This window comes from Pelophylax lessonae (genome assembly GCF_965119305.1).
Source record: "Pelophylax lessonae genome assembly, chromosome: 12".
Lineage (NCBI taxonomy): Eukaryota > Metazoa > Chordata > Amphibia > Anura > Ranidae > Pelophylax > Pelophylax lessonae.
In genome coordinates this window covers 175,082,350-175,101,389 of record NC_138779.1, presented here as the reverse complement: position 1 = coordinate 175,101,389, position 19,040 = coordinate 175,082,350, and the positions used below count along the sequence as shown (strand labels likewise).

Genomic DNA, 19,040 nt, shown 5'->3' with positions numbered 1-19,040 from the left:
GTCGTCGTTTTGAATTTTCTGCAGACCTGATACCATAAATTGTGTGTTTGAATGTATTGTATGGGGAACTAGGGATGTGACCAATCTCATCAAACCACAGCAATGGAACAAATCTGACTATGAAGATAGGAACTAAGCAACAAACATTAAATTCCCATATACTGGTCAGGAGTAACAAATTCCTAATATACCACCCAAGACCAAATCGTATGGAGAATAATTGCTATAGTAGGTCTAAGGCTTCATGCACACTGGGCGTTTGCCCAGAGCTTCTAAATGCCTTTCTCCTGGAAGGAGAAAAGCAGCGCTGAAAACTCGCATAAAGGCATGTTTATATATACAGTAATTGGGTTCAACAAGTGCTTGGGTGTTTATGCATTTAATTGGCCTGAATATTAATTTATTCTGGCTATTACCACTTGCCCTCTGGAAGGTTTACCCCCTTTCATGACCAGGCCATATTTTTAGCTTTTTTGGCAAAGAGTTACTTTAACTGGACAATTGCATGGTCGTGCAACACTGTACCCAAATTAAAAATGGATTTTTGTAAAATCTTACCGTAAAATCCTTTTCTCTGTCGCTCATTGACAGACGTTGTCTTCCTTGATTAATATCAACTCGGGTTATACTGCCCTCTACAGGAGTAGGACTAGACAGGAAAGAAAACATTCTGGCCACACCCTAGGGGCAGTCCCAGAGGGTATATCCTCTCACTTCCTGCTACAGCAAATCAGTTATGTCACAAAGCAGTGTTTAGAGAATTTAACCCAACCCAACTCAAAGACAGAGGGGCGGGTACTACGTCTGTCAATGAGCTTAAGAGAAAAGGATTTTACGGGAAGATTTTACAAAAATCAATTTTTCTCTGTCGCTCATTGACAGACGTAGTCCTCCTTGATTAATATCAAATCGGGACGTCCCAAAGCAGTGCCACAAATGAGGGGTGGGATAACAGAAATCTAAATCCAGAAGGCCCAACCGGAGCCAACCAGAAGCATCAAGGACTCATCGAGCAAAAAGATGAGACCTAAGTGAAAAAACCCAACAAACCCTCGAGGTAGACCAACGGTTTCCTCAAATTGCGGCCTGCAAAACCTTGCGGCCAAATGAGGCATCCGACGATGCCATCACATCAACTTTATAAAATTTTGTAAAGGTATGAACCGACGATCAAGTAATCGCCTTGAGAACCTGGACCCCTGACGCCTGATGGCGGTAGGCCCAGGAAGTACTGAGCGCCCGAATAGAGTGCGCCTTAACAGGGAACGGAGGATTCCGACCCTTACATAGAATAAGCCTGTACCACCGTCTGTCTAATCCAGGCCTCGACAAAACCCGGGCGCCAGGTCACATTTGCGACTAGAATTAGCGACCTGGCGCCTGGGGGTGCCCTGCAGAGGGTGTCCTGTAATTTTTGTATGGACTTCCGCGCACGGAGTGCACGGACTTCCGGGCCGTCCGAAAATTGAGGCCCCGGCTTTTCGGCCTACTTGAGATGAGGCTTCCAATGGGGAACTGGCGCCCTCTTGTGGTGGCCGGGAGTAATGACTGTTGTAATTACTGTTTCCACTGTTTGTTCACAATGCATTACCATCTCCCTGTCCAGTTAGTTACCTTTGACAGGGAGTGTGGTTATTTATTATTAATTTAAATTTTTTTTTTTAATGTAAAAACTAAATAATATTTTTTTCTTTTTTTTTTTTAATTATTAAAAAAATATATATATTTTTTCCAATTATTATTATAAAAATTTTTTTTATATATATATATATATATATATATATATATATATATATATATATATATATATTAATCTTTTTTTTTTTTTTTTCTCATCGCCATGCCACAGCCGAAGGCCCCTTTCACACGGGCTGTCTGATCAGGTCCGCCTGTCAGTTTTTCAGGCAGACCTGATCGGACCCTTCATTCTCCTCTATGGAGCAGTAATCTGCCGCCATCTGATCCTGTCCGCCAAAAGCAGACGGATGGTGGTTCTATTTTCTATCCATCCCGTGGATCGGATCAGATGGCATCGGATGGAAAGAGACAGACAGTCTGTTTTCATCCAATTGCGCTAGAGGAGAGTGGGGTTCTAGTCGTATTTATGTGTAAATTTAGTATCCGTTTTATTAAATAAAGCTTGGTTGTTAGTTTAAAAAAAAAAAAAAACTGGCTCCTAACTTTTTTAGCTGGCTCCTAGATTTCAGGAAAATTTGTCAAGCCCTGGTCTAATCCATTTGGAGATAGTCGCGGCAGACGCAGGCAACCCCTTTCTGGGGCCATCCGTGATCTTTACTCCTAACTAGACAAAAAAAAACTGATTTGCTGTAGCAGGAAGTGAGAGGATATACCCTCTGGGACTGCCCCTAGGGTGTGGCCAGAACGTTTTCTTTCCTGTCTAGTCCTACTCCTGTAGAGGGCAGTATAACCCGAGTTGATATTAATCAAGGAGGACTACGTCTGTCAATGAGCGACAGAGAAATCTATTTTTTTACACAAATACAGCTTTCTTTTGGTGGTATTTATTTATCACTGGGTTTTTTTTAAAATAAAATAAATTTGAAAAAAAAAAAAAAAAAAATATTTTTTACTTTCTTCTATAAAACCTATCCAATAAAAAATGTAAAAAATCAAATTTCTTCATAAATTTAGACCATTATGTATTCTGCTACATATTTTTGGTAAATAAAATCTGATCAAGTGTATATTGATTGGTTTGCAAGAACGTTATAGCATATACAAACTATTGTATATATACTGAAATTTTTATTTATTAATTGTGGTGATCAGCGACTTATAGTGACTTTTTTTTTTCTCTACCCGGCGCCCCCCCTCCCCTCTCTCCCCCCTCCCTGTTATACTCATCGAAGGTAATCTATAATTTGTAATTAAAATCTGTGATATATGCAATTGTTCATATGAAGTGATTTATATTTCTTTATTCTTTTCCTTTTACCCATAGTGAGAGCCTGATTATATATATATATATATATATATATATATATATATATATATATATAATATATCACATCTACAATACATGTAGGGTCCTGAAGAAGCGGGGAATCCCGCGAAACGTGTAGACTGTTTACAAGTGCATGTATACACTATATTGATGTAGCTCTGAACTAGCCGGAAGGCTCTTTTGTATTAACGGGTTTTTAAACATTTACTTGCTGAATGTTCTTCTTTTTCTCTCTTATATATCGATTTGTATAACAATAAAATGTAAATATATTTATACTTTGTTTACATTCTCATTTGGCATATTAAAAAGTCCCATCACTCTGTACCCTACCAATTTTTTACATATAGCAGGACTGTGATAGTATGGCAGCTAATCTGACACTAACTGACACATTGTGAAAACCAGTGACCCTAATAAAGTGATCAATGCTAAAAATATACAGTCACTGTATTATTAAAGGGGTTAACATCTAGGGTGATCAAGGGGATAAATGTAGGACTAACAGAGCTTGGTGCTATCACTGTGTGAAGTTTTTACTAAGGAATGTATTGTTTTTTTACAAAGAAGCAAAAACTGGCACTTACCCGCTGAGAGAACAGAGCTCTGTGTTGTTTACATTCACAGAGCTCTGTCCTGTCATGCTCCTCAAACCGCCAATTATTGGCTGGGACCTACTGATCGGCTTGTGCTGTGACTACCCCCTACCCGGAAGAGCTGGATCACGTATTAGATATGTGATCCAGCGCAGGAGAGATGGTCGGCAAGTGGTTAAAATGTATGATTGCCCAAGCAGTCAAAACGCTGCTGCTCCTGAATGTGCTGGCAGTGTTTTTTTTTTCTGCCTCTAAATCCCTATCTGTGCATTGACACATAGGCTAACAATCAGGGGTGTTTAGAGTCAGACTTCGCCGCCAAGGGCCTTTGGAAAAATATGGCCAAAGCGGAAATCTGGCCCTTAACAGTGCCCAGAGCCAAACGTTGATCTACACCTTGTTGTAGAAACTCCAACATGCGAGACACAGAAAAGGAACGGAGAGAAATCCCCCCCCCCCCCCCCCCCGAGACTTACACCAAGTAATGTACGCCTTCCAAACTCGATGATAAAGCTTACTGGAAGTAGATTTACTAGCTTTTAACAGCGAAGGAATCACCGACTCCGACAGCCCTCTGTCCTTCAGCACCTGGCTTTCAATAGCCAGGCCGTTAAAGCCAGCGACTGTAAAGCAGGATGGAAGATTGATCCCCGAGACAGAAGATCTTCCTTGAGAGGAAGTTTCCAAGGGATGTCTGCTACCAGCCTTACCAAGCCTGCATACAAAGACTGGTGAGGCCAGTCTGGTGCCACCAGAATGACTGGAATCCCTTCTACTTCGATCCTGTGTAGCAGTTTCGACAGAAGTTGAATTGGAGAAAAAGCGTAAATCAGACGATACTGACCCCAAGGAGACACCAGAGCATTTGCGGCGGCGGCCAGAGGATCCCAAGATCTTGACACAAACCTCTGCACCTTCCTGTTGAGACAGGAGGCCAACAGGTCATCATTGGGGGTCCCCCACCGGAGACACAGCTGATGAAACACCTCCGGGTGAAGAGACAATTCTCCCTGATCCAATGTCTGCCAACTGAGATAGTCCGCTTGCCAATTCTCTACCCCCGGAATATGCACAGCAGAGAGGGCCAGAACATAGTTCTGCCCACCTCAGGATGCTGGCTACTTCCCAGGCCACTCTTTGTACCCCCTTGATGATTGACATATGCCACCGCCGATTGTATGCTCACCGGGCATCCCTGCAGACGATTCCTCCACTGAGACAGACAAAGCCTGATTGCCCGAATCTCCAGGATGTTGATCAGCAGACTGGACTCCTCTCGAGTTCAAACACCTTGAGCCGCGTATACTCCCAAGACACCTCCCTACCTGGACAGGCTGGCATCCGTGGAAATCACTGTCCAATACAGGGGAAGAAAAGACTTTCCTAGGCAAAGCGCTGGGGAGCAGAGCCACCATATTAGAGACCCTCTCGTACCCTGACTCAACAGGATCAGATCATACAGCGACTGCGGATCATTGTCCCATTTGGCAAGAATCTCTCTTTGCAGAGGTCTGGTATGAAACTGAGCAAACAGAACTGCCTCGAAGGTGGATCCCTTCAGACCCAGCACTTGCATGCAAGTCCTGATAAATGACTGACGGTTGGACAACAGGAGCCGAATCGCATCCTGTAACTTCAGGAGTTTCGCTTGCGGAAGAAACACCCGGGCTGATGCTGAATCCAGAGTTAGACCCAAGTAGTCCAGCTTGGTGGACGCAGTCAAAGTCGATTTCTGAAAATTCAGTTTCCATCCAAACTCTTGCAGAGTTTGCACAGTAATGTCCAAGTCGACTTCTAGAGCCGATGAAGACTCTGCACGCAGAAGCAGATCATCCAGGTAACCTAGTACCGCGATTCCCTTCTGCCGAAGCAAGGCCAACGCTGGGGCCAAAACTTTTGTGAACACCCGAGGAGTTAAAGCAAGACCAAAAGGTAACGCCACAAATTGACAGTGCTCCTCACCCACGGCAAAACTAAGAAAAACGCTGGAGCCCGACATATATAGGAAAATGAAGGTAAGCGTCCTTGAGATCGATTGAAGTGAAAAGATCCCCTTGATGAAGGAAAGTCCCTACCATGCAAATAGACTCCATCCGAAATTTCTGAACCTGCACAGTGGTTCAGAGCCTTGAGCTCCAAGATCGGGCGGACCTTGCCTTCCTTCCTTGGAACTGTAAACAGATTTGAATAAAAACCTTGAAAATGTTCAGACTCTGGATCCAGCACAATAACTTCTTGTGCTAACAGGTCCTGCAGCGGATCATGAGACAGGCATAAATTGGAAGCAAAGTACCTTGCCAGAGGCAAGGACCGAAACTCGATATAGCCAAACCGAATCAACTCATGGACCCATTTGTCCTGAATGAGCAAGGTCCATGGGTCTGGAAAGAAGCAAAGATGTACCCCACCCCAGACACGGGTGAGGACGCCCCTTTAGGCTTGGGAAGGCTTGTCCGCGGAACCAGTAGTGCCTGCTTTTGACATACCATTCCAGGGTCTCTTGGAGCCGCCCGCAAAGTTACAGGTGGATCTCAAACCCTTTTCCTGCGACCCAGTCAGACAGAAGGCCCATTTGTGAGCCGAGAAAAAGGGACCACGTTTACGATGAAGTTCCTTGCCCCTAGCAACCTGCGGAAGTAAGGTACTCTTACCTCCCGTAAGGCCCTTAATGATTTCCTCCATAGAGGCACCGAACGGTCACCTACAAAAGGTAGATCAGTCAGCACCATTTTAGAAGCCTGGAGGGCCGACCAGTACTTCAACCAAATCATGCGGCGAAGGATTACCGCCATCACAGATACTCTGCCAGCCAAAGGGGCCGCATCGAAAGATGCATCACAAATGTACTGTAGCCCCTGGATCAACTAATCCGCCAGCTCCTCAGTAGGATGTTGATCCCCTTCCAGACCCTGCCGTAAAATCCAGGCCTTATTTAGCCTGGAAACATGAGAGTCCATCGGTGGAGCCGTCAGATTCTTCAGGAGAGACTCCTCAAAAGGGATGTCTCCTAGCGAAACGCTTAGGTATTCCAACCATATGTTTCTAGGAACCCCTCCTGACTAGCGACAATCTTGTCAAAATAGGCAGGAAAGGGGAACACCTTAGTCACCTTGGAAGATCTGCGGGTGCCAAACTGCATTGGCATCGCCGACTCAGCATTAGCTGAGTCCTCTACCTTTAAAGTTTCCCGCACTGACACAATCAATGGCTCCACCAGCGCCTTTTCATGCGTGGCTGTAGAGGAAGAGGATTCATCCTCACTGTTGGAGCACTCAGGGTGTGTGGACGCAGACCCAGTGGGCTAACTCGCGTCCACAGGGCCAAATCCACCTCAGACTCTGAGGAGGAAGATGATACAGGTGAAGTCGGGGGGGGGGGGGGTGGGCGCTACTTGCTGGGCCGCCTTTGCAGGGCCATATTAACCTTTGACACAAGTGGCTGCAGGCCTGCCCGCATGGCCGCCAGGGCAGACTGAGACCCAGAGGGTCCCCCGCAGCTTCAAGGAGTGGGTCAGGTAGTGATACACGTTCCAGGGGGTCCACTGTGCCCAAAAGTTTTGTTTTTGTCTATTTTTAGAAAAAAATCCCTGCACACCGCTCGGAGCACCACAAGGATCAGCGCACCCGCGATGCTGTATATAGCAGAGGAAAGAATGTATACCCACAGAGAATCACCCCATGCACCCAGAGCTGGATACAGAGCGCCAAACAGCCTGCCACACTGCGATCAAAGAGGAAGAGGAAGCGCTGACACGGTCACTAGAGGCCCCCGCTGCACGTCACCGCACTGGACATCAAGAAAATGGCCGCCGCATAGACTACAATGGGAAACGTAAAACATTGCCACCAAGGCTGAAAACAACCATCCACGGCAAAATGGCAGTGCCACGCAGGACCAGGGACCCCACGGCAGTAATCGTCCACCAGTGGGGAGCCCCCCAGCAACCCCCCCCCCTGCAGTGCACCAAATGCAGGCACCCCTAACAGGGAGCCATCAATGGCACACCCCGACCGCCCTCCAGCCCAGCATTCAATGTAAAACCACCTACCCAGAAACACCCATGCACCCCAAAGAGGGACTAGGAGAGAGGGCTGGGGGCAGGTGAGGGTGACCAATGCAAGGAGAACCCCGCTAGGGAGAGGGGGGAAACCATGAGGAGAGGAAGGACACGGGGGGGAGGGGCTACCATCCCCAGGAAGGGCCCGCCACCACCACAGTAATTCCCAGAGAAAAGAGGGGGGACACTACTCACCACACCTTGGCATTAGGTGGGCACCACATCAGGCAGTCCACTGCACCATCTTGGAATGGGGGTGCTGCTGGCCAGGGATAAGCTGCGACTCTGATCATGACCGTTGTCGTGACCGGGGCTATGCGACCTCACGAGGTGTTTCACTTGCCGGCCAGCCCCCGTCCAATGGGGCTATGTCCCGGCCAACCTAGCACAGAGCTAATATTTGGGTCGTGTCCGCAGGCCAGCCTGGGAAGGCCATAAGGACCTAGGATATCCAGTGTGTCCCAAGTCCAGCTGTTAATTGTATTTCAAACAAGAACAGATTGTTATTTTCTGTTCCTGTGTAAACTACAACCAAAGAGAAAAGAAAAAAATCCATTTAAAAAAGGAAAAAATGTCAGGACCGCAGATCCCAGCAGGGAGCCAGGTCCTTACTACTCCTGACTAGGTAGAAAAGCGCTTAATCATACATTTTTTCATTTTGTGTAAATGGATGTTTTATATTCTAATATTACCTTTCAAAATGTCAAATATAATTGTATTCAAATGAAAACGGGTTGCCAAACAAGCAGCAGCAAGTACTGCAGGTTAAACTGCCAAGGATCATAGGCGGCAATGAACAGAACGCATTGGCTGGTAAGTGAAAAAGGCCCCAGGAAACATGAGTAAAGTTTCTCCTGAAGAGGAACAATGACTAGCTTGAAAAACATCCTGTAGGTCCACAAAGACTTACATAACTTTAAATAACTACCTGCGTCAGTTGATATGTAGCCCTATAATGTCAGCCATATAAGTAAGAGCACAATTTATAAGATTAATGATTTATGTTCACCATATGTTCGCCGCGGCGCTCCGAGCGGAAGTGGGAGTGGGTACCTGTCAAAACTAGGTACCTGCTCCACCCTCCCCCCCCCCCCCCCAAAAATGACATGCCAAATGTGGCATGTCAGGGGGTTAGCACTACCTAAAGCGTAAGTTCCACTTTTGGGTGGAACTCCGCTTTAAAAATCTGGCAAAGTATACTTCTGTCTATGGAATTCTTCTGATGGCTGGTGGGGTATCCCTGGAGCCACTCATGCGTATGCAGGTTTTTGGCAACTGGTTGCTTGGTAACATGTTCTGCCCACCTCTAGATTGACAAATCAAGAGACAGTTATTGGTGACCGTCTAGGTCAGAGAGTCAACTTAAACCTCCCCAACTGAGACAGAGCAATAAAACCAGACAAGGTTGTAGCCTTTCCCCACCATCCAAACCTACGATAAGAATGGTGGAATAAACTATGTTAAGCCACGTAACCTCAAAATCGGCTTAACAAATCTAAATGAATAAATTGCATATTTCAGACATGACCACATCTGTGTTCAGCTTCTAGCACTGGGCTGATGCCAGTATAAACCAGTGACGTGAGAGCAGTGTGTTCCTTCTTCGATTTCATAAAGCCTTCATACAGAATATTACTCATAGGTGCTGGAGCTCCTTGCAAGTCCCAACCACACAGTCAGAATCCTGCTTCTACTCCTCCCCATGGGGTTCTCACCTCCTCTATTCTCACCTCTCAGCCATTCAGCTTTCCATCTCGGGAGGTGTGCGACTCCACACCCCTGTATGAACAGCATGTAGGAAAATTTCCATGTATTTAACCCTTTAACCTACCAGACAAAACTGAAATGTCAAGGCTTGCAAAGCACTTCAAGAAGTCTCACCGCAGCAATTCTCAGGACGCAGGGCATATCTTTAAAATGTGTCTTCCAACTGAATATATTCTAAATGGAATGAAGCAACTTTCAACCAATTGATTTCTGTAGGCAACGATGATTTAATTTTTTTAGATTTTATCATCTTGTAGGGCAGAACTTAAAAATTTATATGATGCTACATACAGTATGTTGCTTTTCAGAATAGTGTGCCGTACAAACATATGAACAGTAAAAGACACAATAAAGAACCGGTCCACACTAGCGCGACTTGTCAGGCGACTTGTCGCTCTGACTTAGAAAAAGGGTCCTGTACTACTTCGGGGCGACCTCGGAGCGACTTGCATAGACATCCATTATGTGAAGTCCCTGCAAGTTGCTCCGAAGTCGTGGTGCATGGTAATGCACAAGTCGCCCCCGAAGTAGTAAGGAGTAGTGTCGTCTTAGTGTGAACCGACTCTAAAGGGTCATTTCACGCACAGAGTAGCCGTGATGGCCCGTGGTGCCAATTTAGCAGACCGTACACCACTATTAACAGCTCCAGGGTACCCATCATGATGTTTGCAATGGCAAGCGCTCACTGGTTAAATTAGAAATTGAAAAGAAAACCCACTGATTAAATAGGATTTTCACAGTTTTCACAACCTCCTGAAAACAGAATTCAAGAGGCGGTTGATCATATCATTGTGTCCCAGAAACTATTCATTGGCCTGAGGCTCAATAAATGGAAGGAGGAAATACACAGATCAGCCACAGCATTTTGACCACATACCATAACCCATTGAGTCATGGACTCCTTTAGACCTCTGAAGGTATGCTATGCTATACGGCACGAAGCCATCAGTAGCAGATCCTTTAAGTTGCTTGGTGGGGCCTCCATGGAGGAGGCCAAGTTCCTGCCCAGAGTTGTTGTCCGCCAGCCAGTATGGAGTTGCCCGCCAGCCAGCCCGAGTTGCCATCCCACAGCCAGCTCGGAGTTGCCCACCAGCAAACCCACAGTTGCCGTCTGCCCACCAGCCCAAAGTTGCCATTCGTCCACCCATAAACCTGCCTAATTGTAAGTGGGGTACTGTAGCACACTGTACAAGGGATTGGGAATAAACAGAGCAAATGTACTTGTACAGTATATATTTTTTATGGTGAAACCTGTACAGTACATTTTTTTCTCTTCGCTCCCCCCCACTACTTTAGGCCCTGATCCCCCCACTACAGCCCATGACCCCCTTACTATAGGCTTTGACCCCTCCCCCACTACAGGTCCTAACCCCCCACTATAGGCCCTGACCCCCCCCCCCACTAATGCCCCTGACACCCCCACTACGTCCCCTGACCCCCTGACCACAGCCCCCGACACCCCCACTACAGCGCCTGACCCTCCTACATAGTAAATAATGTACAAGTCTGTGAATTTAAGCCTAATAATTTATCCAAGTGATTTTGCAAAAGTATTCAAGATGGAGGCTACTCCATGGATCAAATTTTTAATGTGGATGAGAATGGGCTATTTTGGAAAAAGATGCCTGCAAGAACCTTCATCGCAAGACAGGAAAAATTAATGCCAGGCTACAAGCCAGCTAAAGATAGAATAACCATTTTTCCGTAAGTTTGGTGCCTCAAGCCAAGAAAGTGGGACTTTATGGGCCAATTAATCAATGATTTGTAAAACAATTTATACATTTATTGAGTAGAGTTTTTATAGAACAAAGTATCGTGACATTTTTGGGTTATAGACCCATTGTGGTAGTGAGAAAGATTAGGAGGGGTGACACCATGATATGGATATTCCTTCATGGACTCCAAGCTGAAATCTTCAGCGTGGATCAACAGAAGGATATATTCACATGTCCCCATATCACTGTGTCACCCCTCTAATCTTTCTCACTACCACAATGGGTCTATAACCCAAAAATGTCACGATACTTTGTTCTATACAAACTCTACTCAATAAATGTATAAATTGTTTTACAAATCATTGATTTACTTGGCCCATAAAGTCCCACTTTCTTGGCTTGAGGCACCAAACCCACGGAAAAATACTTACCAGGGATGATGGCCAAACCAGCACTTTAGGTCTGGGAATCACATCTTCTTTACAAGATAGAATAAGCATTCTGTTAGGGGACAATGCTTCTGGTACCTTAAAGCTAAAGCCTTTGCTAATTTACTGATGGCAAAATCCGAGAGCTTTACAGAACTACGTTAAAACTAGACTTCTAGTGCATTGGAGAGCTAACAAAAAAGCTTGGGTAACTGCAACCCTTCTTTGAAGATTGGAAGAAAGCAGGTGTCAAACCAGAGGTGAAAGCCTATTGCAAGGACAACAATATCCCTTTAAACATTTTGCGGCTTGTCAATAATGCCCCTGGACACCCTCGAAAGCCTAATGAGCTGAACCCTAACATTCAAGTGCAATTTCTACCACCAAATACCACCTAACTACTGCAGCCAATGGATCAATGTGTCATAGCTACCTTCAAGTTGAACTACTTGGAAAGAACATTCAGTAAGTGTATTGCAGCAATAGACAAAGAAGTAGATAAAGAAGTCCTATCCAAATTCTGGAAAAGGTACAACATCTTGGATTGCATTAAAACCGTAAAAGATGCTTGGAATGACAAAGGTAACCACAATGAAAAGGGCCTTGAAAAAATGAAGCCACAGTTAGTTGATTATTCAGAAGGCTTTGAAGATCATGTAGCTAATGTTACTGAAAATATTGTAGAGATGGCAAGGCAGTTAGAGCTGGCAATGGAGCCAGGAGATGTTGGTGAACTGCTTGCGTCCCACAAGGAGCCCCTCAGCAATGAAGATCTTCTAGAACTTGAAGAGGAGAGAAGATGTGCAGGACGAGGTTGAGATTATTGAACAGCTTGAAGGCCTAATTACAAAAATTCTCTTTGAAGCTTTCCATTATCTTGATAGCGCAATGGCTCTTTTTGAAAAGCATGATGGGATTTTAAAAGAAGTTCCAAAGTCAATGTTAACATTTCAGGAGCTTATGCCTGTTACAAAGAAATCTACAGGGAAAAGAAGAGAGCTACACTCAAACCTCTATTGACACTTAAGCCTCGTATACACGCAACGAATTTCCGCCGACTGGTCGTCTGTCTTTTGTCCAGAGTGGTGTCTGTTGGTTGGAATGTGCTCTAGACTGCACAAGAATTTTCCCGCACGACAGAATTCTACTTCAGAAGTGATGTCATGTGTTGGATTGCTTTCTTTGTGTTCTTTCATCTCTGAGCATGCCTAGTCTTGCTCATAAGATTTTTCCCCATCGAAATCTGTACTAATGAGAACAAAAATTATATAGCCTGCACACCAGGATTTTTCGGCCGAAAAGTCGGAGTCGGTTGTCGGAAGCACCATACTAACAAGCCGAAAATCGGCAGATCGGTCGTCGGATGAAATTTCCCGGCCGAATTTCTACTCGTGTGTACGGGGCTTTAATTTTCCAAAAGTCCACGCAGATCATCAACATTGACTGTCAATCATTTTGATCCCAGATCATCATCAACTGACAGTCCATTTCCAGCTCTGACACCACCATCAAGTCCTGCTCCTACTCTGATTGCTACTTGTTATACTCCCAATTGACCAGCAAGAAAGCGTCTTTCCTTTGAAGACTTGACTTGTGAAACAGAAGATTCCTGTATGCCTAACAGTCCATTTCCAGCTCTGACATCATCATCAAGTCCTGTTCCTACTCTGATTGCTACTTGTTAGGCCTCTTGCACACGATACTCCTGTTTGGGCATCTTGTGGCTTAAAAATGCTCAGTACAGCTTTTTGAGCTAAAATATAGCCCATTAATTGTAATGTGCCTATGCACACAGGCGCATAAACAAGCGCTGTGTATTCTTTAGTAAGAACAAAATAGAAAAATCTGCATTTTTGGTCAGTAATTTAAGCCTCAATACTCGCAAATACACTCGAATACACGCGAATACTCTCAAATACTCGCAAATACATACAAGAAAAAAGGTCTGGAAAAAAGTAGATGCTCAAACAGGAGTATTGTGTGCAAGAGGCCAAAAGGAGATGCTCAAACAGGAGTATCGTGTGCAAGAGGCCTTATACTCCCAATTGACCAGCAAGAAAGTGTCTCGCCTTTGAAGAATTGACTTGTGAAACAGAAGATTCCTGTATGCCTTCATCCTTCATACTAAAATAGATTCTCTCAGCTGCTCTGGCCTTGCTACAACAATCAGATAGGGTAAGCTTACAATTTTTCTTTTAATATTGAGTTTATGTTAGTTATCAATGCATTATTTATACCAGTTATGCCTGTAAATGACCATTGGAATGCAGTACATGCATTGCGAAATGAAAAAGGGTATTGCTTCACTTTAAGTACATTTTCGTTTTACATACATGCTCTGGTCCCATTGTGTACTTAACCACTTAAGCCCCGGAAAGATTTTACCTCCTTCCTGACCAGGGGGTATTTTTCGATTCGGCAATGCGTGACTTTAACGGACAATTGAGCTTTCTTTTGGTGGTATTTGATCACCTGTGCGATTTTTTGATCATGCGATATAAACAAAAAAAGAGCGACAACTTTGCAAAAATAACAATATTTTTCAAATTTTTTTGATATGAAATTCCCCCCCAAAAAAAAACTGCAAATCAAAAATTTTTAACATATGTTTGGTAAAAAAAAAAAAAAAAAAAAAAATCGCAAAAAGTGTATTTTGATTGGTTTGCGCAAAAGTTATTGCGTTTACTAACTACGGGAAAGATTTGTCATTTTTATTGTTTATTTTTTTTTTTTACTAGTAATGGCAGCGATCTGCGATTTTTTTTGCGGGACTGCGACATTGCGGCAGACAGATCGGACCCCTCACTGACATTTTTGACACTTTAGGGGGTACCACTGACATTAATACAGTAATCAGTGCAAAAAATATGCACTGTTACTGTAATAATGACACTGGGAGGGAAGGGGTTAACACTGTTGGTGATCAAGGGGTTAAATGTATGCCTCATGCTTACTGACATGTGTGGGGGAAGGGGACTGTGTGACACAGGCACAGATCGCAGGTTAAGCTATGCAGAATCCTGTAATTTGTCACTGCCTGTCACATAGGAGATCCGCCCACTTTGTTTACACAAGCGGGTGGATTTCCTCACTTGATCCCCGACGATCGGGGAAGAGCGGCGGTGATCGCCGCCGCTCCTCCCCTGGCCCGACTCCCGCTGTGACTGAATACAGCGGGAGTGCGCCACCGAGAGAGTGGAGAGTCTGGTGACGTAGGTCTACGTCGCCAGACGTTATCGAGCCACTTTGCCGCAGTAGCAGCCCAGTGAGCAGTGGGCAAGTGGTTAAAGAATTACTGCCAGTGAAACTGGCAGGAATTAGGACCCACTCTGAGTTGGCGTACAGGGTACACCAATACTCAGAGTGGGCCTTGCCTGTACTGGGAAGCTGTAGTGTATGTATGACAGTTTCCTGCACAGTGTTGTACCTCCAGCCCCATTTAGCTTTCGAATAGGAGATTCAGCAGCCGAAAGCTAAATGTAAACAGGGATACTGGTGATCTCATTACCCAAATATAAGCACAACCAATCTTTGGGAAATGACTTTTCATGGTCACTGGTTAGGCAGAGTCTGATGGAGAACTGAGAGACTAGTTCCCCATCAGGTCCACTTTAATTCTGATTGACAGCAAATGGCAGTGGGCAGATTTGAAAGCCTCTACTGGACGGATAAATCAAAAGTAAAGCGGAGCCGATGGGGATCTAGTCTCTCGAGGCAGATGCTCTCTTGCTTTATACCAGATCTGTGTCAACAGACTGTTTTATACATATATAGACAAATGTCTTGATCAAATATGCAACCATTTCATAAAGCTTGGATGTAGGGAAATAAAATGACATATTAAATAAAGTGAAGGTCAGGGTGCCAAACACAGCTACACTTTTCTACCAATCAGCATTTACTTTTCATTATTCTTACAGCAAGATATAGAGTGATATCTGGTTGCTACAGACAACAGCACTCTACACGTCATCCCTGCTCTTTGCAATGCTTTGTTGAATAGGGTCTTTTGCGGGTAAAAGGCATCAGGATATCTAAGAGATTTTACACATTTTTTCATGTACCATCTGAATTCCAGCCTTCTCCATTGACACCCTGCACTCCTCCTGGATCATTCTCCACAATCTCACTTCTTCTGGAATACCAATGGTGTTTTATAGTACGTAGATCCATTTTTTAATTGCCAACATTCCTCTTAATGTTAACCACAGCAAAATTGTGCCGTGCAGCACCTGGACACACTGAAAACTAGGCTCACCTTGTATAAAGTATATCCTCCGACTTGGTTTCTATCACCTCACATTTCCATGAGGCAGATACAGACTCGCCACTGGCACTTTACTAATGCTAAATAAACCAAAAAGTAGTGTTGCGCCAGTCATGTGCACACATAGTGTAATAAAACTCAAAATCAGTGTCCATACATGTCCCAATGTCCATACAATCAATCAAATAAACGGTGAATCCACGTGTCCAAAAGAATCTTGTGCAAAACTTAATTAGTGCTTTCGTGATTAGTGCAATCCCACCACCAGGTGATTGGTCTTTCACCTCCACTATAGACCCACTGCTGGGTCAATCACAGCGTTGTATATACACAGGGACCTTCAGATAGTAAAGGCTATGGATAGCCTATCACCTCCAGAGGGATTCTCACCGATAGACATAAAAAGGGAACAAAGGAAGAGATCTAGTGCTCTCTGTATGGTTGCAGTAAACCGCTTTATTGAGTAAAAGGAATAGTACTCACAAAGGTGGCGCTTCCAAAGCGCATTGCAATTAGCATAAACAGTATCTAGGAAGAGACAGTTTCCAGCACGCAGGTTCTGTCCCGTATACGCGTGACGTCGAAGCCCAACCACAGGCGTCTACTTCCTCAGTAGGGGTGGAGACTGCATTGTGTGCTGCGCCATAAATGGCCGAGCTGGATCCCTTTACATGAAGCTGATTGGATCTATTTACATATTGCCCTCCCTGTGCCTTTTATGCAGCTATCGGTATCGGCAATGAAAAAACGATATCGGTCGATCACTAGTTTATAGTCCAAGGCTCTGTGGACATTGACAGTACAGCATCCCCCGAAGTTAGTACATTGGGGACTAGGGGTGCGGAGGGCATGTGATTTTTATTTAACCGTTAAATTTTTTTTTGTGAAGGGGACCTAACACTTTAAGGCCCCTTTGGCCCCTTTCACACATACGGTCCGTTCAGTTCATCAGTTCAGTCACGTCAAAATGTATCCGTTGTCATCTGTTTTTCATCCGTTGTCATCCGTTGTCATCCGTTTTTCATCCGTTTTTCATCCGTTGTCATCCGTTGTCATCCGTTTTTCATCCGTTGTCATCCGTTTTTCATCCGTTGTCATCCGTTTTTCATCCGTTGTCACCCGTTTTTCGTCCGATCCGTTTTTTTGACGGATGAAAAATAGAACATTCATCCGTTTAAAAAAACGGACATTGACGGAGTGGATGAAAACGAATGTTAACTGATGATCATCCGTTGTCATCCGTTTTTACATAGAGATACATTGATGTCCGTCAACGGATGGATGAAAGGGGCCTAACACACATGCTGTCCATTTGTCCGTTTTTCATCCATCCATTGACGGATGAAAAACGGACATCAATGTAGCTCTATGTAAAAACGGATGAAAACAGATGATCATCAGTTAACATCCGTTTTCATCCATCCATGTCCGTTTTTTTGAACGGATGAATACCCTATAGTTACATAGTTACATAGTTGGTGAGGTTGAAAAAAGACATCAGTCCATCCAGTTCAACCTATGATGTGTGTGTTTGCTTTTAACCGTACATTGTATACCCCTGTATGTTGTGGTCTCTAAGGTGCCCATCTAACAGTTTTTTTGAAACTATCAATGTTCCCTGCTGATACGACTGCTTGTGGAAGAGAATTCCACATCCTTACTGCTCTTACAGTGAAGAACCCCTTACGCACTTTAAGGTTAAACCGCCTTTCCTCTAGTTTTAGTGAGTGGCCACGTGTCTTATTGTATTCCCTTTCTCTGAATAGTTTGTTCCTTATGCTAGGGTCACCAGTACAGTATTTGTACATTGATATCATATCCCCCCTCAATCGTCTTTTCTCCAGAGAGAATAAGTTCAGTGCTTGTAGTCTTTCCTCATAGCTGATGTCCTCCATTCCCCTAATTATTTTTGTTGCCCTTCTCTGGACTTTCTCCAGTTCCAGCACATCCTTCCTGAGGACCGGTGCCCAGAACTGGACAGCATACTCCAGATGTGGCCGGACCAGAGTCTTGTAGACTGGGAGAATAATCTCTTTATTTCTGGAGTGAATCCCCTTTTTTATACATCCCAGTATTCTGTTGGCTTTGCTTGCAGCGGCTTGGCATTGCATGCCACTGCCAAGCCTGTTGTCTACCAGTACCCCCAAGTCTTTTTCCATCCTAGACTCACCCAGAGGCTCCCCCGCCCTAGTGAGTAGCTTGCTTTCTGGTTTTTGGCCCCAAAGTGCATTACTTTACATTTTTCAACATTAAACCTATTTTTCATCCGTCAAAAAACGGATCAGACGAAAAACGGATGACAATGGATGAAAAACGGATGACAACCGATACATTTTGACGTGACTGAACTGATAAACTGTACGGACCGTATGTGTGAAAGGGGCCTAAGAGAACGGATTATCTAAATTTTTAGCAGCACTCTAAGCTTCAGAAACAAAAAAAGTCAGTAGCAGTTTTTTTTAGCTACTGTATCTGAAGAGCCCTGACATTAGAAACCTAGTTCTTTAATGAAGACGAGTACAGCATTACAGTACAGCACTATTACAAGAAAGTTTGAAGCTGGAAGGTATCCTAGAATGGCATGAATCAGCGCACATTAGGCTCCGTTCACATCTAGGCGTTTTGGGGCGTTTTTGGGGAGTTTTTCTGCTCTAGGATCAGCTCTCAAAACGCCCAACAAGACAAATCCTATTCATTTCAATGGCCCCTGTTCACATCTGAGCGTTTTGACGCTGTAAGCAAAACGCCCAACGCTCAAAAAAGTACATGAGCTTCTTTTTGGGCAGATTACAGGCGTTTTCCATTAGTTTCTATTCAATCTAAAAATGCCTGCACAAAAAACGCCTGTAAAAACACCTGTAAATCGCGGTAAAAAACGCGCGAAAACGCTACGCTCTGGTGTGAATGTAGCCTCAGGAACAGACATGTTGAGAAGGTTGAATACAGTAGATACTAATTGGAAAAGGCATGTTTATCCAGCAGCCTTGCACCACTTCAATAGAGACATTATTTCTGGATATCTAGCTCAAAATATTTCCAGTGTCCCAATTACACACACAGATATCTCCTTCCTGTTTTCGGTTTTATATATCCTAGCATGGAAAAAAACTGATACACAGCCATTAATCAGATGAAATCAATTGATCCAAAAAATCTTTAATTTATTCACTAGTACTACCTCCACCCAATGTGTGTGAACAGTAAACAGTGCCAACATGTGACCAAGACCTAAAGCTGCATACACA

At 44.2% G+C, this 19,040-nt stretch overlaps 1 protein-coding gene across 4 annotated transcripts in view; it reads right to left on the bottom strand.

Annotated features, from left to right (window-relative positions):
* LOC309568417 (sodium-dependent neutral amino acid transporter B(0)AT2-like) overlaps nucleotides 1–19,040 on the bottom strand; it is a 500,552-nt gene that overhangs the window by 59,751 nt on the left and 421,761 nt on the right. The window lies entirely within an intron of this gene.